Source organism: Monodon monoceros, unplaced genomic scaffold (assembly GCF_005190385.1).
Source record: "Monodon monoceros isolate NGI ecotype Baffin Bay Population unplaced genomic scaffold, NGI_Narwhal_1 Super_Scaffold_12, whole genome shotgun sequence".
NCBI lineage: Eukaryota > Metazoa > Chordata > Mammalia > Artiodactyla > Monodontidae > Monodon > Monodon monoceros.
Genome location: NW_021703768.1, coordinates 74,554,735 through 74,580,324, shown reverse-complemented (window position 1 = coordinate 74,580,324; position 25,590 = coordinate 74,554,735). Strand labels below are relative to the sequence as shown.

The window sequence follows — 25,590 nt, the reverse complement described above, 5'->3', positions numbered from 1 at the left end:
GAATAGATATTTCTTCATCCACTGTTTGTTAGGAGTATTTCTAGAGACTTTCCATGATTTTGTCATTTTTATAACTTTTCAAGTTTTACTGGAGAGTGGGTCAACAGAACTCTTTATGCTGTCATGCCAGAAGTCAGTCTCCTGTTGTTTTAAACCATTAAGTTTTGAGGTGATTTACAGAGACTCTGATAGGTATTAAACACAGGGAAGTGACTAGATTTGAGAACTAACTTGGTAATATAGGCACAGCAAATGGGAGTTAGATTGCAGAGAGTGGGCAGTTTTCAATATCCAAAGCATAGTTGAGGAATTGGATTATGATATATGGGTGAATAATAATTTTTTTTTCTGGGAAGAAATACTAGGAAGATTTGTAGCATAGACTTTAAAGAATAGGTGTATTTTTATTATTCTTTGAAGTAGGTCCACTAAGAAGGAAAGTGGACAAGGTAAGTATCTGAGGTGTTTTCTCTGACTAGAGAATGAGTATTGAAGACTCTATAAAACTTGGTCACTTAATTTATGGTTATTTTAGCAGTATTCACAGTTATGTTATGTTCTTTAAAGCAGAGGTGTAGGAAACAATTTGGGTTATTTCTCCAAGATGTGATGCAAGCATATAAATAAGAAAATTTAAGATATTGATTTTAAAGACTGACTTATCATGAAACTTGTGGCATACTTCTGAAATAAAAATGGGTGTTTATGAATAGGAAGAAATTGAGGAGTCATTGCACTCAAGGTTCCAGTGAGGTCAAAATAGGAGAAGAATGTGACAAGAGGTCTGAAATAAGAGGAAATTGTTGGAAATTAGTTTATTTGATTTGATGGAAAAAAAAACAGGGTTTGATCACAAGAGTGTATAGGTGAGAAAGTGAGAATGAAGTCATTGGAAAGGTGAAGGTCAAAGAAATGAGAAATTTTTATTGTGTGTAATGTACATTGAAACTTTTAGGATGATGGCTAGAATTGGAATAGAGATGAAAACAGTGAACTATGTTATAACATGTTAAGTGAATAAGGAGAAGTAGGGTATCAACAAATGGCAGCAATAGGGAGGGATTTAAATTTCTAGTGGCATGAGCTACAAAATAATAACTGTTTTAAGTCTAACTATTCAATGTTATGGAATTACTTTAGTGGATTAAGATTTTTTTCAGGCATGAAAATAATGTAGTTCTGTATTTTTAACAGAGAACTTCTTAATACCGTGTCAGAACAGCATGAATAGTATAATTTAATTTTTAAAAAATTATGAATCAAATCAGAATAATATAGACAGATAAGATTAATCGTGATAACCCCTGTGGAGTAATATTGTCTGATTTTTTTGTTCATTTTTATATATTGTTTAAAATATAATGAGCACACAGTATTTTGAAGTTCAGCAAAGAAACAATAAAATGCATTTTTAATTTAGAAAACAAAATATAATTAACTCTAATCTTTCATCAAGTCAATCATTTATTTTATCCATAGAAAATGCAAGTTACAATTATAAGCCATCTATACAGCTTTATGTAAATGTACAATAAGAACATAGAAAATGGAGTTTCAGGAAGCTTATACACCACAGTCTCAAGAAAATTTGAATGCATATTACTCAAAAATAAATAAATTTGAGCATGATTTTTTAACATGAGCTTTGTTTTTGGGAGAACTTGAACATGTAAATGTAGAAATTTGTTACTTCCTCTATTTGCTGCTAAAAATGTATTTTCACATTATAGATATGTGATAGTAAACTTCTTTAAAAAATGGAAAAATTAATTAAATAAAAGTAATAAGCTTATTTTGTATCTGACAGTGAATAGGGAGGAAACTCATAACCTAAAAAATTAGTTATATTCTAGATTCTGATACAGGAAATTTAGTTACGTACTCAAGAAAGAGATTACACAGAAGTGAGATTACAAATTCTAATAATACTGAAAACTAGGAATGGTAGTTACAAATATGTGGGTTTCCAAAAAAGAAAAGTTTGGATTGGGGGACCTAGGGCAGAACAACATAGTCAAGTAAGCAGATTTAGGAAATTTTCTTCTATGTTATTTCTCATCCTAACTTCAAGGACTGGGAGGGAGAGGAAGGGCTTGCTAATAATAGTATGTCAAATTTCAACTATTTTTATCTGAATTTTCTTTGAGACATAAAGACAGTATATGTCAGCCATCTCTGCATTCCAAAATGAGGTAACTCATGTAATTAAGGTGCTCGAAAACAGGTCTACAACTTCCTTGAGCCTCTTATTCTCCTCTTTGACAGTCTTTCATTGCAATCCTTCTGGCATTTTCTAATTTACTTTCTGCGGGCTATCACTGTCTCTAATTTTGGGAGCTAGCTAGCTGTGTGTTCATTCACTCATATTCTGGAGTCCTTGAAAGGATGTTACATTTTAATCCTGGAGGAGTATACCCATTTTAGTAAACTCTCCCTTCTCCATCTTCATGTTCCACTGCCCCTGACCCAGCACCCTTGGGATCTAGTTCTTTATATAGTCAGTCTCTCAATTCCAGTTAGTATATGTTAGCTAGGTTTTGCATTTCCTTTGGGATATAGCCTCTTTCCTTTTTTGTCAGTCTCAGCACATCCCTTGCTTGGTTATGTAATGACTTAATCTAGTTATTAGCCTGGTGGCCAGGAATGGATGTAGAAGTGGACCCTGAGCAAGGCAGACATTGCCTTGGTGAGGAGAGGTGTCTAAGAGGAGGACACATTAGCTTTAAAAGAGAGTAGTGGGCCACTTTTCCCAGTTGAGAAGGTGCAGGAGAATATGATTTAAGATTTTCCCATCTATCCACCTAGATGTCTTCCTCTAATATCTCAATGTCCCAATCGATAGCCCTGTCCTTGGTATAGCATATCTATCTGGCTTGAGAATTTAAGTATCTCTGGAACTCTACTGCTCTTATCACTAAGCCCTAGCCTGCCCTCTAGCCTTTTGTGCCCTCGAACTGCAGGAGACTAGTCTTTTTACACGCTGCCAAAAAGGTTGCCAGTTTCACAGTTGGCTTTTAATCAAAAAATAATAAACTTCAACATTTCATTATTTTTTCACGAACATTGATTGCCCCCAGATAAGCGAACCAGTTCCATTTTCCTCATATTTACTGTTTTTCCTATATTTTCCCAATACTTGACCTGTTGTACTCACTAGTACTATTCTCTCTGCCACTATGTCATCCCTGTTCTTCACCTGAGAAAACTGTAACCATCACATTGCTACCTTGTACCAGGGACAGTGTGTGCTCTACCTATTATCAATGGTTTTTAGTCTAAAAATCCTATCTTAGCATCTGCTCCATTGGATCCCTCCTGGTACCAACTCTTGAAAATCTGGGTGTGTGGGAAGCTGACTGAGATGGGGAATGGTATAGATAAAATGTGTTTGTGGATGCTCTCAGGATCAACCTCTGTAGGGGAAAGAAGGAGGAAGAATTGGGTGGAGGGAGAAGTTGGGTTGCAAACACATTTCTTGGGAATTCTGAAGTTGAGCTAACCCTTCAAAACTGTCCACAGTTGCTGCAAGGCCAGCCATTTGTACTCCTAAGTAGACCTATTATTTCCAGGGAGCATGAACCTGGGCAACTCACCTCTCTTCAGATGAGGGCAGTTCATAAAGAAGGCTGATAGAGAGGACTGTCATCTGGCTACAGTCCCAGAAAATAGGAAAATAAGTCCTTCACTCCTGAAGAAGAATCTTAACGGCACATTAGAGCATTTGCTAGGCTCCTCTTAGTTACTCATTCAAACTGAGCGTATAACATGGTTGGGGGAGGATATTAGAAGAGGGTTGTTCAGGAAGCTGTGAGTGTTTCTGTCTCCACCTACTTCTCCCCTTACTCCTCCCTATGCGCATGCTCTTTTTCCTACCACTTCCCTACAGGGTAATTTTCTTTTACTTAAAACCTAAGAAAGGGAGCTTTAATTGGTCCATGTAGAGAACTTGATGTGGATCTCCTGGAGCTCGCAGGATACTTAGACTGGTGTCTGACTCATACTGGCTAGCTGCCTTCTGTGAAGAATAAAGCAGTCAGTTATTTGGTGTTAGCTATGGCAATACATTCAGGCTCTACCATAACCCAGTCTCAAACCAGAGGTTGTTTGTCAAAAGGTGAAGAGTTATTTGCAGAGGGTGACATAGCATTGTTTCCAAACCATAAAAGTGCACTGATATTTACCTATAGAGGCCCACCTAAAGATTCCTTACAATGCCCTATCTGTCACAGATACCTCCAGGACGATTTAGTCTGTTGGATCAGACAGCCCAACTAGCAGAGTGGATTACACTGTACCCTGGAACTATAGCAGAGCCTTCTCTTGTTCTGGGTCCACACAAAACTGTCAGCCTTTCACATAACTTGACAGATGAGTAGAATTAGTCCACCAAGTGAAGTATGTATTTCCTTTAAAAATTCAAATAAGCCCACCAGGTGATATGCCTCTTCCTTGGGATGAAGAGCAGCCTGCTCTTCACTATGGAAAGACTGCACCAAGTAATCACCAAGATGCTGAGATCGCAGGTCCCTGAATCCTTGTGGGATTTATTCCAAACCCCGTGCTATGCCTGTGTCTTACCAAATTGCTGTGTCCTTTTCACCAGGTACAGTCAGCACAGTGCTATCAGTATAGTACACAAAACAATGTCCTGTGGATTGGAGAGGTAATTGAGGTCCCTAAAGGCTAGATTATGACATAGGGCTGGAGATGATGTAGTTCTGAAGAAAAAATATGAGCTTGTATTGATAGTCCTGTCAACTGAAAGCAAGCTACTTCTAATAGGCTTTACTAGAAGGTATAGAGAAAAGGTATTCACTAAATCAGGTGTCAAAAGATATGTTGATTTGTTCCAGCAATAAAATCATACTTGAAAAGCAGCTGCAATTGGAGTCAACATCCGATTAGATTTAAAATAATCCACTATAATTCTCTAAATCACATTTTACATGCACCAGCCAAATATGTGAGTTGAAGTGGTATATGTTAAGAATCACCATCCTTGCACCTTCAGTTCCCTGGTGATGGCACTGATCTTTGTAATCTCTCTAGGAATGTATTATTACTTTCAGTTTACTATTTTAGTAAGTAAAGGCAATTCTAGTGATTTTCACTTAGCCTTTACTATTATAATAGCATGATCTCCATAGGTCAGGGAAGTGACATGGGATTATGCGAGTTGCTGAGTATCTTTATTCCAATTGTTCATTCTGGAAGTGGGGAAACAACCAAAGTTGTAGCTGAGAGCTGCTGGACCCACTATGAGGTGAACTTGAGCACTGTGAGTTTCTAGGAATTAGTGTCAGTTTAGAGCCAGTGTTCAGTAATCCCGGAAAAGTCTTTTTATTTCCTCTTCCCCAAAGCACAGCCACACTGGTAAATGACTTCAGATACATTTGGGAAAATTAGAAGAAAACATTTACAGTATAAAACTGTGGCTGTGTAGCAATGTCTTCTTCAAGAGTACTTGGCCTCCTTTATTCAAGCTTTGGGCTTGTGAACTGACAAATTTAGGAATTGGTGAAGGAGCTATGATCCTCTCATGTTGTAATTCAAGTCAGATTCCTGTTCACCAGGCCTAGTGATTTTCCATTTAGACAAATCAAGTAGGATTTTAGGAAGATGGCAATCTATCTCAATTTTAGGGATGCTATGATCAACTAGCCAACACCAGTGATCTCTGATTATACTTGGCTCTGCTTCTCATTACTGTGAATATACTTGCCTTGTGTTTGGTAATTAAATGCTGGCCTTTTACCCTTACACAATCTACTAATCTCCATTGTATTTGGGAAGCTCGGTTTGATGATAACAGTTTTTATGGTAAGTCCAGGTCTACAGTGGGTAGCCAGCACTGAAATCTTCAAGGACACTGTTGCTCCTTCCACAAATGCTTTCCACACAGTGTTGGTGAAGAGACCAACTCCTGGGCCCTCCAAGTAAATATTTAGGCAATTGGTGATCAGGTTCTCCTAATGTAACATTCCAGTATTCCTATGTTTTCCCTTATATTGTGCCAATGATATCCTGGTATTTCAAGTTTATTTAGTATAGACCACATTTGGCTCTTGGTTTCAGTCAACAAGTCAAACAAACTTCTCCAGTCATTCCCAACTACCTGAGCTAATACATTGAATCCAAATGTTTGCAACATTCTTCATCCAAAGAGAGTCTAACTTCTTCAGTCAGGAGAAGAAAGGTTGCTTCTACTGTCAAATGAAGCTCAGCAGAATTTAGGGTTTTATTGTCTCCAGTTTCACCAAAGTCAGCCTACTTGTCCCAATTCCTTTTTCAGCATCTTACTCTTTCTCAATGACTGCTCAAACTTCAATATTACAGAACCAACAATTTTGGGAATACCATTTCCATTGTAATTCAACCATCTTTAGAATTAGACTTTTCATCTGTTTTGCAGAAATTTTGGCCCTGTCACTACAAGATGTAGTGTTTCTTTGGGGGCAGCCATCGAATCTTTCTGGTCCTTTATCCAGATCTTGGGCTGAGAATTTCAAACCCTGCATTAAACATTTTTCTCCCCAAGTTCTTCAATGCACTTAGAAAAAACCACCCATCCCAGTAAGATATATGCCTTAGTTTCACTATAATATTCAATAACTAGCTACCTGCTCTCCCAAAGCTTTGCCTTCTGTAGGTACTTTACTATAGATGTCTACAGATGGTGATTAAGTATCTGATTTATCAATACTTTCCTTGGACCATGTGAGTTCTATTCACCAATGGAAATAGAGCCAGCGATACCTTTAATCTTATCAGATCAGAAACCAATTCCAGATATTTTAGAGCCAATTCTGAGAACTCTTTCCTGAGGTCTTGTTCCTCTGGAACATTCCTGTCCAGTAAAAGTATGTGAGCCACAAGTGCAAACTATCTCTGTATTGTTAAAATATTTAGTAGTCACATTAAAAATGTAAAAAAAAAAAAGGTGAAATTAATTTAAATAATTAATTTAATTTACTATATATAAAACATTATCATTTCAACATGTAGTCAATATAAAAATTATTAATGAAATGTTTATATTTTTTCTTACTGCCTTTGAAATCTCGTGTATTTTATAGATGCAGCACATCTCAATTCTGACTAATCACATTTCAAGTTGCTCTACAGCCACATGTGGCTAGTGGGCTCTGTGTAGGACAGCACATATCTAGAACTCCTTCCATTCACAGTTTCTGTAACAGTTTGATTAAAGAAGCAGAACAACATAAGTGATACAGAGTAAGAGATTTTTATATAAGGACAAGCATTTGCACAGTTATTGAACTTGGAATAGGTATCTCTGTGATGCTTTGATATTGAGAGTGAAACCATTAGCTATTAGCCATTAGGTATCAGTCAGATCAGTAGTAGAAAAGAACGCTGGATACATACAATGCCTAAGATAAGGGACCCACTACAGTGAACTGGAAGCAGCATCATTCTCTCTGTCTCCAACTACTGCAGGGAAAACAGGCAGGGGAAGCTGCAGCCCTCTACCACGACTTGCACACTCACCTGGCCCAGAACTATAAGAAGCTGGAAGGAGGCTCCCCATATCATCAAAAGGAGACCGCAGATGGGTGAGTACAAGTGTGAGATGCCACAATGCATGGTTCTCTACACTAATCTTCTGAGCATAAAAAATATGGCTGCTGCTTCATTTCTACCTTCCAAATTCATTCAAATTTTATTTGTGGCCAATATGAATCTAGAACCATATAGTACAGGAAATTATGAAACATTCTCATCCTGGTTAAGGTGACACAATAATAAACCACTTCAACTATGTTATGTTAAAAGTTTTTAAATTAACAAGTTGAGAAATAAAATTTATATGCAATATCACAGGAAAGATTAATATCACTAGTCATTTATAAAACAATATTAACCACCAGTGAGTAAACTGAACAATAATCATTCTCAAAAAATAAAAGAAAGCTATGAAGGGTCACAAAAACAGAGCCTCATTTCTAAGAAAAAATAATGCAAAAGAAAAATATATAGCTAACAATTTTGTATTTTTTGCGGTCAGGGTGCTATGAACATGCTGGGTGGCATAAAAATTGGTATAAAGTTAACAATATATAATTTTTTTAAATGTCTCATGGCTTTAAAATGTTTCTATTCTTTCCTGTAATTCCACTCATTTGTTATTCATATTTTAAAATGTATAAATTTTACAAATATCCAAAACAAAAGAATAATCATATAAAATACTTATAAAATGTGTAAAAGTGATGAAAGCCAGATACATCACCATGTGTATAGTTATAGTATGGTTCCAATTTTTAAAAATAAACATTATAATGGCATATTTCTCCGCTTGGAAAAAGAATCTTGGAAGGAAATATTTTAAGATGTTAACAGATATTGTAAGTTATATTTAATTAATTTATTATACTTTCTTCTCTTTTCTAACATTTTTGGGATTTTCATGTGATTACTAAGTTCTAAAGACTAATCAGTATCGTTAAAATGTTTACATTAATTTAACGGCGTTTTCTCAAACTGTTCTGTACGCATCAGATAGAGTTACATCCTTTTTTTTTTTAAAAAATAATGGATCATAGGTAATGCTTTAGTGGATACTCTCAATAAGTTTTCTAAAGTATTTGTACCAATTTATACTTCTACCAGCATTTAATGAGCATTCCAATTGCTCTACACTCTTGGTAATACTCAGTGTAGTCAGTCCTTTTCGTTTTAGCCATTCTTGTGGGTGTGCAGTGGTAGTTCACTGGTGTTAGTTTGCACTTTGCTGAGAAGTAATTAAGTCGATCACCATTTCATATGCATACAAGCAATTCACATATCCTCTTTCGTGAAAATATTTTTCAAATCCTTTGTCTATTTTTATAGAGTTTTCTGTCTTTTTTTATTGTAGGAGTTTTTTTATGTGTTGGATACAAGTCCATCTCATGTATATGTATTGCAAAAAAAAAAAACCTTCTCTCATTCTATATCTTGCATTTTCTATTTTTTTAATTGAAAATAATATCTTAATTTTAAAGTAGTTCAACTTATACTTTTTCTTTAGGGTTAGTGCTCTTCATGATTAATATCCTATTTAAGAAATCTTTGCCTATTCTAAGGTCAGGAAGATATTTTTATATGTTATCTTCTAGAAGCTTTACTATTTGCCTTTCATATTGAGGTCTATGATCCATCTGACTTGATTTTTGTATATCACGTGAGGTAAGATTCAATATTGTTTTCCCTAAATGGATTACTTTGATTAAGCATCGTTTATTTTTCAGATTCCATTTCATTGCAGTAGTGATTTTGCCTTAAATTAGATGGCTATGTATGTGTGGATCTAAATCTATATACTTTCTTCTATTCCACTGGTGTCTGCCTATCCTGCATCTATACCACATTGTTTTGAATACTCATAAATAGTAGCCTCATAAATAGTCTATATCTAGTAGTATACAACCTTTAACTTAGTTCTTCAATTTTTTTCTTAAAATTGAGATAAAATTAACGTATAACATTATGTTAGTTTCAGGTGCACAACATAATGATTCAATATATGTATATGTTGCAAAATGATCAGCACATTATATCTAATTAACAGCCATCACCACACAGTTGCAATTAATTTCTTGTGATGAGAACTTTTAATATCTACTCTCTCAGCAGCTTTCAAATATACAGTACAGTATTTTTAACTGGAGTCACCATCCTGCACACTACATCCCCAGGACTTATAACTGGAATTTTGTACCTGTTGAACACTTTCACCCATTTCTCTCACCCATAAGCTCACTCCCTGCCTCTGACAAGCACCAATCTTTTTCTGTATCCATGAGTTCGCTTTAAGATTTTTGTTCTTGTTGTTTTGTTCGTTTGTTTTTGCTTTAGATTTCACATATAATAAGGTCATAAGGTTTTGTTTTTGTCTGATTTATTTCACTTAACATGGTGCTTTCAAGGTCCATCCATGCTGTTGCAAATGGCAGGATTCACTCTTTTTTATGGCTGAATAATATTCCATTGTGTATATGTACATACCACATTTTCTATATCCATTCATTCCTTGGTAGACCCTTAGGTTGTTTTCATGTCTTGGCTATTGTAAATAATGCTACAATAAATGTGGGAGTGCAGATAATCTTTTCGAGTTTGTGTTTTCATTTCTTTTGGATAATGCCCAGAAGGGGAATTGTTGGATCATATAATAATTCTATTTTTAAATTTTTTGAGGAACCTCTGTACTGTTTTCCATAGTGGTTGTACCAATTTACATTCCCACTAAAAGTGCACAAGAGATCCCTCTTCACGTCTGCACCAACACTTGTTATTTGTTGTCTTTTTGATAATAGCCATTCTAACAAGTGTGAGGTGATGTTTCATTGTGACTTTGATTCACATTTCCCTGATGATTAGTAATGTTGAGCACCTTTTCACGTACCTGTTGTCCATCTGTGTGTCTTGTTTAGAAAAATGTCGACTCAAATCCTCTATCCAGATTATTTTTTTTGCTATTGAGTTGTATGAGTTCTTTATATATGTTATAGATATTAGTTTCTGATCAGATATATGATTTGCAAATATTTTCTTCCATCCCATAGGTTGCCTTTTCTTTTAGTTGATGGTTTCCTTTGCTGTGCAGAAGCTTTTTAGGTTGATGTAGTTCCATTTTTTTATTTTTGCTTTTGTTGCTTTTGCTTCTGGTGTCAAATCCAAAAAAATCATTGCCAAGCCTGTGAAGGGCTTACTGCCTATGTTCTTTTCTAGGAGTCTTATGGTTTCAGGTCTTATGGTCAATTCTTTAATCCATTTGAGTTTATTTTGTTTCTGGTATAAAGTAGCAACCATTTCTGACACATAATGGATCAATTTCTTAACTTCAGGTTAAAATTTTCATGGAAATCTGAATATCTGTTCATTTCCCCCCACTACTTAGTGATTACTAATTCTTTTGTTATGTGATTACTAATTCTTCAGTTAAAATATATGGAAGATTGCGTAAAGATCCCAGATTTCACAATATATGATAATATATGTATATATAATTTAACTTTTAGCTGGAAACTGGGAGAGAAGGGAAGAATTATTTTCAGTATATAAATTAATAAATACATAGTCTGATGTATTATATAAGAGTAAATGGCGTAATTTCAGTGGAATAAATTGAGTGATTTTAAGGAACATAAAAAGCACACAGAAATGCAAAGTTATGAGTACAGAGGAACATACTAGACTATTTTGACCTCCCACACCAATTTGTTCACATCCTTGCCTCTACGGTTTCTCTCTCAGCCATGCTATTTTATCATGGTCCAAAATGCGGGGTTTACCTCTCTCGTAAAATAATCTTGTTATAGACAATCTAGTTATTGAATGTTTTCAGCTCAGAAAAGTGTTGTTAATGGCTCTTTGTGGCATTTCAAACCCATCATATATATATGAAACACAAACATTTTTCTTTCCTCAAACTTATGGTGATTACTTTGTCTAGAAGTCATAGTGTTTCACAGAAAACAAAACAAACAAACAAACAAAAAACTTGCTTACCTGGTAAAGCTTTCTCAACTCTTTTCTCTTGTTACTTTTCCTTAAAAAGAAAAAGGGTTTGATTGACAGAGGATTTATTCTAACAACCAATGTCTTTCTCACTTAGAAGGACATTTTTATAGCATTTCTTGAGCAACATTATCTTTTATATCAGACTGATGTGACAAAATAGGAGGTTTCAAAACAGCTTCAATATATAAACTTAAATGCTGCTTATTATCATCCCTCCAAAGTGTTTTCCACCTGAAATAAAAAGGTACATTCTAAGCTTGTTCATAGAAGGAAAAGGCTTATGTTTAGTATCAAAGGAGAACTTAAAGCTTGATCTTTCAAATAATCCAAAAGACACACTACAGTTCCACAAGGAATACTTCTCCAGATAAGTTTACTTACTGTCAGGATAAATGGTGTATTTGAAGGAAAGGGTAATAGCAGGTGTGAGAGCAGAAACTGTGAGTTTGATTCTGTGTCAGGGATCACAGGGAAGGTCTGCAGTTAGTACACAACAGAGGCAATCAGTTCAAGTTCAGAGAGAGAGTGGGAAAGAGAAATACAAAAGAAAAGACTCTAATAAGTAGAGGGCTTCAAGAAAGCACTGTTATGACACTACCAATACATGCTGCTGGGTCTATTCTATTCAGAGTGAAAGCCCACATTGCTGACATTCACAGGTGCTTCCTACTTTGTGGTCCTGAAGCACTTTGAAATGTGTGTGCTGGCTCATTTCTCCTAGTGCTTTGTTTACGGTCAGCTGGAAGAGTCGGGCATGAGAACTAATAATTTCATTGAAACTATCTTGTTCTTCTGTTACCTTAACACCTAACTTGCATTGTATTAGGTCATCTAATCCGTAACATTTCTTTGTTTAAATTTGTTTTTCTTTATTTTAAATTATATCTGATTTAAAACTCAGATTTTTTCCCTTTCTCCTTGAATAGGTTAGAGGGATGTGGCTGGAGGCATATCTGAGAGGAGAAAGATATGATTTTAGTTAAGGCTACCAAGCAGACTTTTGTTTACCTGAGTAATGGATACTTCGTGAAGAGGAGAAGTGAATTGTTTAAACGAAAGGAAGGATTTTGGAGGCTTAATAGAGAGGAGATAAAGCACATGACAGGACAGAAGAATCTGAGTAAGAATAGGAAATTCTAATGGAGAATTTAAGTACATTTTGCTATATGGTGTATAGTGTAAATTTTCTTATCTGTTGCCTTAGGGAATCTTCAGTAAGATATCTGCTTTTTATTGATCCATTTTGAAACTGAAATTGCTTTAGGAGCTGTATCCAAGTACCAAGTCTTGAGTCAAGATGGGTGTTGAGAGAGAACAGGCAGACCACAAGAGTATTGTTAAAACCATTTTATGGGCTTCCCTGGCGGCGCAGCGGTTGAGAGTCCACCTGCCGATGCAGGAGACACGGGTTCGTGCCCCGGTCCGGAAAGATCCCACATGCCGCGGAGCGGCTGGGTCCGTGAGCCATGGCCGCTGAGCCTGCACGTCCGAAGCCTGTGCTCCGCAACGGGAGAGGCCACAACAGTGAGAAGCCCGCGTACTGCAAAAAAAAAAAAAACCCCAAAAAACCCAAAAAACATTTTATAAGAAGTAAAATAGCTCCTTTGTGAGACTGACAGTTAAATGTGTAATCATGGATACCACTACTAAGTTTCAACAATAGTTAACATTTACTGAGTACCTATTATATACTAGGCATACACTAACAACTTTCTATGCATTATTCCATTTAATCCACAGTAGGCTGTTGTAATAGTTTTTTACAGTAATGACCCCCATGAGTCCTCACTCCCTTTTCTGGTCCCTTCTAACACTGACTCTAACTTTGGCAGTCTGACCTACTTGATAGTATGACATCAGCATAGGGGATGAAAATAGACTTGATAAGCACTTAGACATTGGTGCTTGCCCTCTTGGAATGCTCCTTTTTTTTTTTTTTTTTTTTTGCGGTACGTGGGCCTCTCACTGCCGTGGCCTCTCCCGTTGCGGAGCGCAGGCCCCGGACGCGCAGGCTCAGCGGCCATGGCTCACGGGCCCAGCCGCTCCGCGGCATGTGGGATCTTTCCGGAACGGGGCACGAACCCCGTGTTCCCTGCATCGGCAGGCGGACTCTCAACCGCTGCGCCATCAGGGAAGCCCTGGAATGCTCCTTTTATCACAAAGTGAAGAAGCCTTGCCCAGCGTCCTTAAGGATGAAAGACCCCAAGGAGAGTGAAGGCCAGCCATCCTAGCTAAGTCCAGTCCCCATCCAATTCACTATTTGAAAGCAGCTGCCTGAGTAAGCCCAGGCAGGGCTGCAGAATTTAATCTAGGAATTGCGAGAAATAATACATTCTTGTTGCTTCAGTCATTAAGTTTTGAGGGCATGGATGCTCTCTTACAAAAAAAATCTAAATCATGTAACATTGGCTTTGGGATGAGGTGAGGTAAAATCTAGAAAGGAACAAGGACATAGTTGTTGGAGGTTGAAAAAGCAATGATTAAACTGGTACTGGAGGATAGAATGATGATAGCCCATGTTTTATAGTAGCAAAACAATTGGCAAAATTATCAGCTGTTTTTAAGTGAAAGATAGTGATCTGGCAAAGCAGATTTTCAAACACCATGTTAAAAATTCCAGTTGACCCTTATAGCTGCATAGTAACAAATAACTGGAACAACCCTAGAGTTAAGTACCATTATTGTTACCAATTTACAGATGGAGGAATTAGGCTTAAAGAGGTAAATTTGCTCAAAGTTATTGCAATGCTATTTGTTATAAGGTAGATTTGGCTCTATTTGTTTATGGATATCCATTTTAGAGTCTACTCAAGTGGGAGGATATATTTCTAATATCATCATGAAATAGCTATATATGGTTAAAATTTTTGTGAATCATAAACCGTTAGAATGGTGGCAAATTTTCAACGTAATGGAAATACAAAAATTCTATATATCTCATATATTGTAAAATGATATACCCAACGGGTATAAGTTGCTTGCCTAGTTCTTACAACAAATATTTTAAAAAATTATTCATGACATGCAGTTCAACAAGATCTAATATTATTCATCCTACCTTTCATTTAATATAACATCACTCAGGCCCTTGTAAATCACCTTTAGTCCAAAGTATAGCAGTAACCACTCAAGAGGTTTCCTTCTGCTCATGTCTTCCCTTACTTAGCTCATTCTCCTTGTTAAATGTCTTTAGATAAACATCTGAAAATACCATTTTCAGGTTATATATATACTAAAATATTTTTAATAGTTTCTCTCTGGCCAAATTTATTTATTCTAGAACTACATTTCTCCTCAACCTATCCTTCCTTTTATGTAACTCTTTTTTTTAATTTTTATATAATTTTTTAATGTTTACTTTCCATTTAGAGTTATTGGCTATATTCCCCATTATGTACAGTGCATCACTGAGTCAATCTTATACCCAACAGTTTGTACCTCTTAATCCCTCACACCTATATTGCCCCCCCAAAAAAAACTGGTAACCATTAATTTGTTCTCTATATCTGTGAGGTTGCTTCTTTTGTTATATTCACTAGTTTGTTGTATTTTTTAGATTCTACGTACAAGAAATATCATACAGTATTTCTCTTTCTCTGTCTGATTTATTTCATTTAGCATAATGCCCTCCAAGTCCATCCATGTTGCTGAAAAGGCAAATTTCATTCTTTTATCCATTCATCTGTTGATGGACACTTAGGTTGTTTCCATGTGTTGGCTATTGTCCATTACTCTCTTTTAAATTAGCTCTGTTTATTTGCCAAACTGGTCTAATCAAAGTTTCTTGAGCACATCTCTCATTTACATGCCTGTGTATACTGTGTTCTCTCACCTAGAATGCCCTTCTCTATCCTTTATTAAGACTTATCAGCCATTATTATCTGTTAGCCTTCATAGGAGTAGTAGAGATAACAAACTGGTTTTATTTAGCATGCCACCTACATCCAACTAGTTGTGTCTTCCTGGGTCACTTCTTTGAAATGATTACTATTGTCATACTCAAGGTGATGGAAGCTTCCCAAGACACACTACAATTTGTTCAAAGCCCAAGAGTGAAAAAAAAATCGTTGTCTTCACAGTGTTCATTCTGTATACAGACCGATAGAGCGTGATTTCTGAAATAATTCAGATAAAAGAAACAGTAAACTTTTGTGAATAAAAGGTTTGCTTCAGATCCATTCTCATTATACCCCAGCAGATGTATGGAGACACACATTACAATTTTCACCTTCTTAACATTTATTTGGATGTTTAAAGCTATGTAATCCAAATATTTCAGACCTTTAAAAAATCTGGCATTGATGACATGCAGCCAAACATTATTTAAGACACTAAAGTATATTAAATGTGTATGGTTGGTTTATTGGTGAGGTAGAATTAGTTCACACTACTAGAAAGAGCCATAGTGGAATCTAACTTTGCATTGTCATAAATATAGCTCAACTAGAAAATGGAGTTTATTTAAGACAAAATTGAACTAAACATTCCTAAACCATTTCCATATTAAAAAATAGTTATTAGGGCTTCCCTGGTGGCGCAGTGGTTGAGAGTCCGCCTGCCGATGCAGGAGACATGGGTTCGTGCCCCAGTCCAGAAAGATCCCACATGCCGCGGAGCGGCTGGGCCCGTGAGCCATGGCCGCTGAACCTGCACGTCCGGAGGCTGTGCTCCACAATGGGAGAGGCCACAATAGTGAGAGGCCCGCGTACCGCAAAAAAAAAAAAAAAAAAAGTTACTAAAACTTTCAAAATGACAGAGATTTATAACGATATCTTGTTTTTTCTATAACAAAATATTAACTAAAATTAAATCAAGTTTTAGAGTCTAGAAACTACATCTTCCAGTTAACTTGACAATTTGAGATGATATCCTTCTAAGGAATAAAATCATTTTTTACATACCAGACAATTGTGATGATAGATTTCTATTCTAATTTTTCATTTAGTTTATATCAAAGCAATGGTAATGAGAAAAGTCTAGTGGTAATGATAGTAATGAATTTGCCTGCATAATTACTGTCACAGGTATAAAATGAATTGAAATTAGCAAATATATTCTTTACTATTTTTTCATGTCATTGTTGAAAAGGAAAAGGCAAGGAAGGGAGAAGGGCAGTGAAATAAAGGCAGGAGGCTCAGACAGAGAAATACAGTTCTTTTAAAATATGTCATTGCCAAATATTGCCTCTCGTTATGGACTGAATGTCTGTTTCCCCCCCTCAAATCCATCTGTTGAAGCTCTGGCCTCCAGTGTGATAGTATGTTGAGGTGGCCGCCTTTGGAGGTAATTAGATTTAGATGAGGTCATGAGAGTGGGGTCCTCATGACTGGATTAGCGTCCTTAGCAGAAGAGACTAGACAACTAGTTCTCTCTCTCAGCCATGTGGGGCTACAATGAGAATTCAGCCACCTGCAAGCCAGAAAGAATACTTCCCAGCCTCTAGAACTGTGAGAAATAAATATCTGTTGATTAAACCATCCAGTTTGTGGACTTTTGTTATAACAGCTCAAGTTGACTAATGCACCTCTTAAGGTTCAGACTTTAAAAATGTGCATAAACCACTGGGCAACTTCTCGAGTCAGACGCTGCAGTCAGTGAAACATTCTGAAAGAACATTAAAATACTGGTAGATATTAAACAGCTGACAGGTTTATTGAAGGAAAAAGTCATTGTGTTCCATGGAAAGGTAAGGACTCTGCATCTTACTTCCGTATCCTTGGCCCTAGCACAATGCTCATCTCAGAAATATATGTCCTCAAAAAGATTCTGTGAATGAATGAATGATATTTCTGTTATTGTATATAATATCCAGTCCAAAGAAAAATGGCTGCCTATTGACTTTCAGATAAATAGCAAAATTTAAAAACCTTTTATATTGCAAAATAATGACTGATGAATGTTTGCCTTTATTACTTACCAATTTAGGAGGCCACAATGTTCATTTAAATATACACAAATGAGTGTGTGTGTGTGTGCATGTGCCTACATGTGTGTGTGGCTAAATACCCATGACTTAATAGTCAGAGAACTCTTTGTTACTCAGGTCATATATGTGTACTTTTCATAGATTATTACCTTTATCTAAAGCCCCTTTCCCTTTTTTCTTACCTTTGTCTTCTTCTGCAAATAACCAAGAAACACTGTTTAGTGAGAATATAGGAGATGCCTGATAATTAAAATTTAGGATATAGTTGCAAACACTACCTGAAAATATGGACACTTTTAAAATTCTAAATTTTTTGGTAGTATTAGCATAGATGCAGAAAAGTTCACTAATAGTAAGTGTAAATCTTCATGAATTTTAACCCATCAAACAAACAAACAAACCCAACATCTAACCACATCCATGTGAAGAAACAGGACATTACCAGAATCCCAGTGTCTCCTCATGCCCAATTCATGCCCCAAGAGTCACCTCTAGCTTACTGTTTATGGCCGGGTTTGAACTTTACATGAATAGGACGATTGAGTGACATGCCTGGCTCCTTGGGCTCCACGTTTTGTCTGTGAGATCCATCTACATGTCATGTATAGCTGCAGATTCTTCACTTTCATTACTGTATAGTATTCCATTGGATGAATATATAGCACAATTTATCCATTCTAGTGTTGATCACACTTTGCTTGTTTTTATTTTATCCATATTAAAAATAGTGTTTATACATGTACTATATATAGCTTATGTATATACTTTACATACGTATATTTTGGGCATTGTTTGGCTTTTACGAATGTTTGTTATTTTTTATTTTTTACATTTTTTTTGAGAATGTATACCTGTATACCTTTGGGAGAGGAGTTGTTAGCGCAAAACTATGTGTATGATCAACTTAATAGTAAGCTTAGCAAAAAGTTTCCAAAGTAATTGGCCCAAATTATACTCCCACCAGCAGCATGAGACGGTTCAGGTTTGTAGTAGGACTTGAACATTATATAAATTCTAATTTTGATCTTTAAATCTGTCTAGCCATAATCATCTTCTTTCCTCCCAGTCATAAGTTAGGAAAGTAAAAATGGGCAAATGTTCATAAAAGAGGGAGACCTAAAACTTCATTAAATTCTGAAAGTTGTTTAATAGAAATATAATTTTTCAGCTTATTTGGCTGATTTTTAATTTTAATCATTTGATTAAAACAGCAGATCTAATGAATTATTCAGAGCAATAACAACACAATTATCTTAATTCTATTTTTTCTTCTCTATGAAATATCACACACAGACCTTTATCTAGATACTGAGCACCTGCCAAATAAATAAGTCATTATTAGTGTTCTGCTGAAAGCCCCCCCAGAAGGAAAAAAAACAATACATATTCATAAACAAACAAAATTAGAAGTCAGTGTTCTGAAAAAGGAGTGCTTGAAAAACACCATGATCTTAAGCTTTACAGAACATATCATTGTACTCAGTGTAGGAGGTGAAGACAAGGGGCAATTTATTCTGCAGCTGATTTCAAAATAAACACAGCAAAGAAAGATAAGGAGTGAAAGAGGGATAAATCCACCAGTAGCAAACTTGATGGACAGACAGGCTGCCATTAACAATGCTGTTGCCTTTGTAAGTACAGAGTGATGTGGAGATACCCTGGCATTTATACTGTAGACATGGTCCTTAAAGATTTTACACCTCCAATTCCTTAGAATTATCAGCTATCTCCAGCCTGTCAGTCATCCAAGCAATCTTAGATTTTTAGCTCACAGGCCAGGCAGATTATTGACAAAGCAATCCAGGGTGATATAACACACCCTGACAAACAGCAGTGAGGGGATTGTGTTTACCATGTTCACTGCACCAATTCAGCTAAATTAATTCTTAACACTGAAAGTAAACTTTCTCTTGATAACCATTCACCCCCTACCAGTGTTGTTTTGCTCCACAGCACTAGCTCGAGTGGAAGTGTAATAGTGCCCTGATGTAAGCAATTTAATCTAGTGGAGACTAATAGAAACAAGAAAGGTATATGTCTCCACAGCAAGAAGGCTAATGAGGACATCTGTAAATAAAAAAACCTCTAGGTTAGAATCACGTTAAGGATTTGACTTAAGTACACAAAAGTAGGAGATTTCTAAATTAGGTCTGCCATTCTGTCTTTAGTTTACCCCTTCATCTGCAGAAATTGAATACATACAACTCAAGTCTAAAAAGCGAAGGTGACAAAACAATAACCATAGCACAAACAAAAGACAAAAAAAGCGATCTAATAAAATTGATCCCAGGCAGCTGTTTTACATTGTATTTTTGCCCAAAGGAAGTTTTAGTGTTTGAGTAATAAATTCTTACAGCAGGGGCAAGGAGAGTTTGGAGGGGCAAAAAATAAATTTCGAAGGCAAAACATCAGCACACCCTTAAGTTTAGCAGTCATTTCAGGCACTGCTAACATTCAGAGCTAATTTTTTGAACTATGCTAATTTTAAAATGTATGTTACCTATTAAATCACTTATGGAACATAAGTGCCATGTGTAATTGCTATGCTGAAATCATTTCTCTGGTCTGTCTCATAGTTTGGATTTGTAAAGCTAATTTTAATAGCATTAGACTAAAATTCACATGTTTTTCATGGAGAATTCTAATGCTGTAGTAATTACATGAAAATATTTTGTCTTTCAAATGCTTTTGAAGTATCTTTGGATGTATATTTATTTACAGAACTGTCTAAATTTCATGAACGTAACATGAATATTGACTTTCTTCTAAACTAGGAGTTGAATATAACTTCTGTTGTATCAACGGAGAATTTTTATAAAATACATGAATAAATTTGTTTAAAATATATTTATGTCTTTTCCACAATCACAACACAATACATAATAGCTAAAAATTTTAAAAATTTTTAAATTTTAAAATTTAAAATTTTAAAATTTAAAAATCTTAAAATCAAAGAAATCAAGTGACTCACTAAAATTTCATCATCTTAGCTTCATCTCTTTTCATTTTTGGTGACATGTAGAACTTTTTGCTCATGCATTTATTTTAGAATCTGGTTCCTGTCTTTCCTTTTAAATCTGACCTGGACAAGTACCCCTTATATTGAATAACCTCCAACACCCTGACCTTGCTGCTCTTTCTCATAATTGCCAACTTCGTTGCCACCCCAAGGTTTTTATGTCTGCTGCTGCCACCCCCAGGTTTTTGCATGATGAGAATCTTCACAGGAGGCGCTGGAATGTTACCTTCTCCAAGATGCCTTTACTAACCCCCTGATTAAAAGACCATCTTTCATTCTTCTTCTATCCCCTTACACTGCTTTATTTTCTTTATGAAACATATCACTACTCAAAATCAGACAGTTGATTAACCTATTCACTTGTTACCTATTCCCTCCACTAGGATATAAGGTTCGTGGTGACTGGATCTTTGTCCTACTATCACTAGGGTATGTCTACCACTGAGGGGGGTTTCCGCATAACTCTGTCAAAAGAATGAGGAGCTGATTCCGATAATGTCAGTGGAAATGCACGGTAAAAAAAAAAAAATTGGGATTGCATGTTTTACACAATTTACTAGATTGTAGAAAGCAAGAGAGAATAAGATCAAGATTCTGTTTTCTATCATAGTTACTTAGCACAGTAGATAAAACAATATGTAAAACTTGTCTGGGGGGAGAATATGGTAAATTAGGCTTTGGACATATGTTGAGGCATCAAAGAGACATTCATAGAAACATATCCTTAGACAGAAAAGAATTCGAACAGTGGTTCTCCACTAGAGGCTATTTTGGCCCCAGGAGATATTTGGCAATGTCTAGAGACAATTTTGTGTGTGTGTATGTGTGGTACAATTGGGGGTTGCTACTGGTATCTAATAGGTAAAGGCTAGAGATATTGCCAGCCAATGTACAATGTACAGGACAGCTCCCCACTATAAAGTGTTGTTTGGCTCAATAGTGGTAATGTCAATAGTGGTAATATTGGAGAACCCTGAGTTAGAGATACAGATAGATGTGAGACATCTAAAAGAGATGGTTGATAAAATGAGGGTGGATAAACTGTATAAAAGAATGATTGCAGATAGCTGATAGGACTAATTGACATTTATCTAGCACTTACTGTCTATCAGACATAGTTCAAGCATTTTACATATTAACTCATGTAATCATGAAGCAATCCTATGAGATAGATAACAGCAACCATTATTTTACAGATGAAAACACATAAAGTGTAGCAACTTGCTCAAAATCATAAAGCTAGAAAATGTTAGTACTAAGATTCAAAAGTAGGTAATTAGATTCTAGAGGTCAAATATAACTTTTGCAAATTACTGTCTTTTACAGTAAAAGTTTTTTAAAAAGCCAGCAATGAAGATATAAAAAACTGGGTAGAAGCTCAGAAAGCAACCTGAAGTTGAAGAAGCCCAAAAGTATTTCAAAAAGCAGCTATCCCATGGTGTCAGATGCTAAATGGAGCAATAAAAAAATGTCATGGGAATTGGCAAATGGTCATTGGTGACCTTCTTGGAGAACACGAACAGGAAGTGACATTCATGACAACAGTCAGACAAGTGATTTGTTGTCTTTTCTGAAGGAAATGTATTGTTCAGTAGTTTGAAGGAGTATCAGGATTGAGGCAAAGATGTTTTAAGCTCAAGAATCTCAGTTTTGGGAAGCAGAAAATAGACTGAGTGCTAAGTGTTTGGGACTAAAATTTGGCCTGTGAAGTTGTAGAAAGCTTGGAACACCCTATGGAGAAGGTAATAAGAATCAACCTGAAGTACATTTTTAAAATGTGAGGCAAATGCCCAGATGAAATATAAAAGCATGAGTTTTTAAAAATCTGAAACATCCACTTTCCTTCCTTTTCTATAAAGATATAATTGATACTGAACACTGCCTGAGACTGAGCTGGGCATGGGCTATGACAAAATGTAACTGGCTTAGGAACATCTCAGTTGAGCTAAATATTATTGTTGAAATGACTGCTTATAGGATGAGATGGCTGAGAAGATGGTTGAAGGAAGTTGGCTACATGAGGTCAAGGTTCCGGGGCTGGTTAGGGGAAATAAGAGTGAGATTGGGGGTACTGAGGGATCAAAAATGGAGAGGACTGTAGCTCAAAAAACTCCATTTTCATATTTTTTCCAACCAGAAACTAGCTAACTATGAAGAACGTTTCCTTAGTAAAAATTATAAAGCCCATTAAAAATAACAGCAAATTTCCATCTATGAAATATATGGATAAGACAACAGTTTAAAATTTTGATCTAGAACCCTCGTACTTAAAGTGTTGTTCTCTGACAAGCAGTGTTCTCATCACCTGGGGTGGGTATCACTTGTTAGACATGCAAAATCTCGGATCCCATCTCACATTTATTGAATCAGAGCCTGCTTTTACCAAGATGTCCTGTGATTTGTATACCCATTAAAGTTCCATAAGCACTTATGTAGATTCATACTGATTTTTCTTCTATTTTGTTCTAAGCCATGGATCCTTCTTGCGAAATATAATATTATGTGAGTCTAAGATAGTATAGTTGAGTTGGAGATAGGGACATGTCTAATGCCATGTCTTTTCACTGATCATCACTGCCCTCTCAGAAATTTCTAGTTTTCTGCAGAAAACAGTTTGCAAACCACTGGCTGAGGATGTTTCAGGATCCTTAATTATGGACTCACATGTTGTCATCAGGGACACCATACTTGCTGTGTGACATTGGTCTGGCCACATGGAATGCTGAGCTTCCCCCATTCTTCACCACTACATAGTTTATAATTGATTTGCTGTTGATGCAATGACATTTCCTCTTTCCTATTTTAAGAGAGTTGTTTGTTAGACTTTAAAGTTAATATGTAAATTGTTTTATTTTTCACCTGATCTATGGACTTTATTTGCATTTCACCAGTTTTTCCTGAATGTCCACTTTCTGTTCCAGACTGGAGCCAGAGAACCACATTACATTTAGTTATCTTGGTTCCCCAGACTCTTCTGGCCTGTGGAAGAGTTTCAGGCTTTTCTTGTTTATCAGAACCTTGACAGTCTCAAGGAGTACTAGCTAAAAATCGTGCAGCACCATCACCTAAGTCTAGGTTTATTGTTGTTGTTGTTGTTTTCTCACAGTAGTCTGGGGTTATGAACTTTTGGAAAGAAAAGCAGAGATATAAAGATCTCTTCATATCATATGTCTGAGGGACTTAATATCCACAGGGCATCACTGATAGTGTTAGCCTTCATGGCTTGGTTAACGTTGTGTTTGCCAGGTTTCTCCACTGTAAAGTTACTATTTATCTCTCTCCTATTCTTGTATTTGGAAATGAGTCACTATATCTCAAGGGTGGGGAATGAGGTGCTACTTCCTAGAAGGTAAATTACCAAGTATGTAAATTTTTTTTTTTTTAGTTATTCCTGAGATATACATTTAAAGGTAATAACTAGAATTATGACTTAGAACATTATACCAGAACATATAATATTTTTAGAAATTTCATGTAATGTCTGAAACATTTATATTAACATATTTCCATACAAATAACCCAAAAAAGTTTAGTATTAGTTGTGTTTGTTTGTTTGTTTGTTTGTTTATACTGCAGGTTCTTATTAGTCATCAATTTTACACACATCAATGTATACATGTCAATCCCAATCACCCAATTCAGCACACCACCATCCCAACCCCACCGTGGTTTACCCCCCTTGATGTCCATACGTTTGTTCTCTACATCTGTGTCTCAACTTCTGCCATGCAAACCAGTTCATCTGTACCATTTTTCTAGGTTCCACATACATGCATTAATATATGATATTTGTTTTTCTTTCTGACTTACTTCACTCTGTATGACAGTCTCTAGATCCATCCACGTCTCAACAAATGACTCAATTTCATTCCTTTTTATGGCTGAGTAATATTCCATTGTATATATGTACCACATCTCTCTATCCATTCGTTTGTCAATGGGCATTTAGGTTGCTTCCATGACCTGGCTATTGTAAATAGTGCTGCAATGAACATTGGGGTGCATGTGTCTTTTTTTGAATTATGGTTTTCTCTGGGTATATGCCCAGTAGTGGGATTGCTGGATCATATGGTAATTCTATTCTTAGTTTTTTAAGGAACCTTCATATTGTTCTCCATAGTGGCTGTATCAATTTACATCCCCACCAGCAGTACAAGAGGGTTCCCTTTTCTCCACACCCTCTCCAGCGTTTGTTGTTTGTAGATTTTCTGATGATGCCCATTCTAACTGGTGTGAGGTGATACCTCATTGTAGTTTTGATTTGCATTTCTCTAATAATTAGTGATGTTGAGCAGCTTTTCATGTGCTTCTTGGCCATCTGTATGTCTTCATTGGCGAAATGTCTATTCTACCCATTTTTGGATTGGGTTGTTTGTTTCTTTAATATTGAGCTGCATGAGCTGTTTATATATTTTGGAGATTAATCCTTTGTCTGTTGATTCTTTGCAAATATTTTCTCCCATTCTGAGGGTTCTCTTTTCATCTTGTTTATGGTTTCCTTTGCTGTGCAAAAGCTTTGAAGTTTCATTAGGTCCCATTTGTTTATTTTTATTTCCATCACTCTAGGAGGTGTATCAAAAAAGATCTTGCTGTGATTTATGTCAAAGAGTGTTCTTCCTGTGATTTCCTCTAAGAGTTTTATAGTGTCCGGTCTTACATTTAGGTCTCTAATCCATTTTGAGTTTATTTTTGTGTATGATGCTAGGGAGTGTTATAATTTCATTCTTTTACATGAAGCTGTCCAGTTTTCCCAGCACCACTTATTGAAGAGGCTGTCTTTTCTCCATTGTATATCTTTGCTTCCTTTGTCATAGATTAGTTGACCATAGGTGCATGAGTTTATCTCTGGGCTTTCTGTCTTGTTCCATTGATCTATGTTTCTGTTTTTGTGCCAGTACCATATTGTCTTGATTACTGTAGCTTTGTAGTATAGTCTGAAGTCAGTGAGTCTGATTCCTCCTGCTCCGTTTTTTTCCCTCAAGACTGTTCTGGCTATTTGGGGTCTTCTGTGTCTCCATACAAATTTTAAGATGATTAGTTCTAGTTCTGTAAAAAATGCCATTGGTAATTTGATAGGGATTGCATTGAATCTGTAGATTGCTTTGGGTAATATAGT

General features: G+C 36.0%; 1 pseudogene; it reads left to right on the top strand.

The window, feature by feature from the left end:
* The first annotated feature begins 5,134 nt into the window (after nt 1–5,134).
* LOC114892099 overlaps nt 5,135–25,590 on the top strand; it is a 68,423-nt pseudogene continuing 47,967 nt past the window's right edge.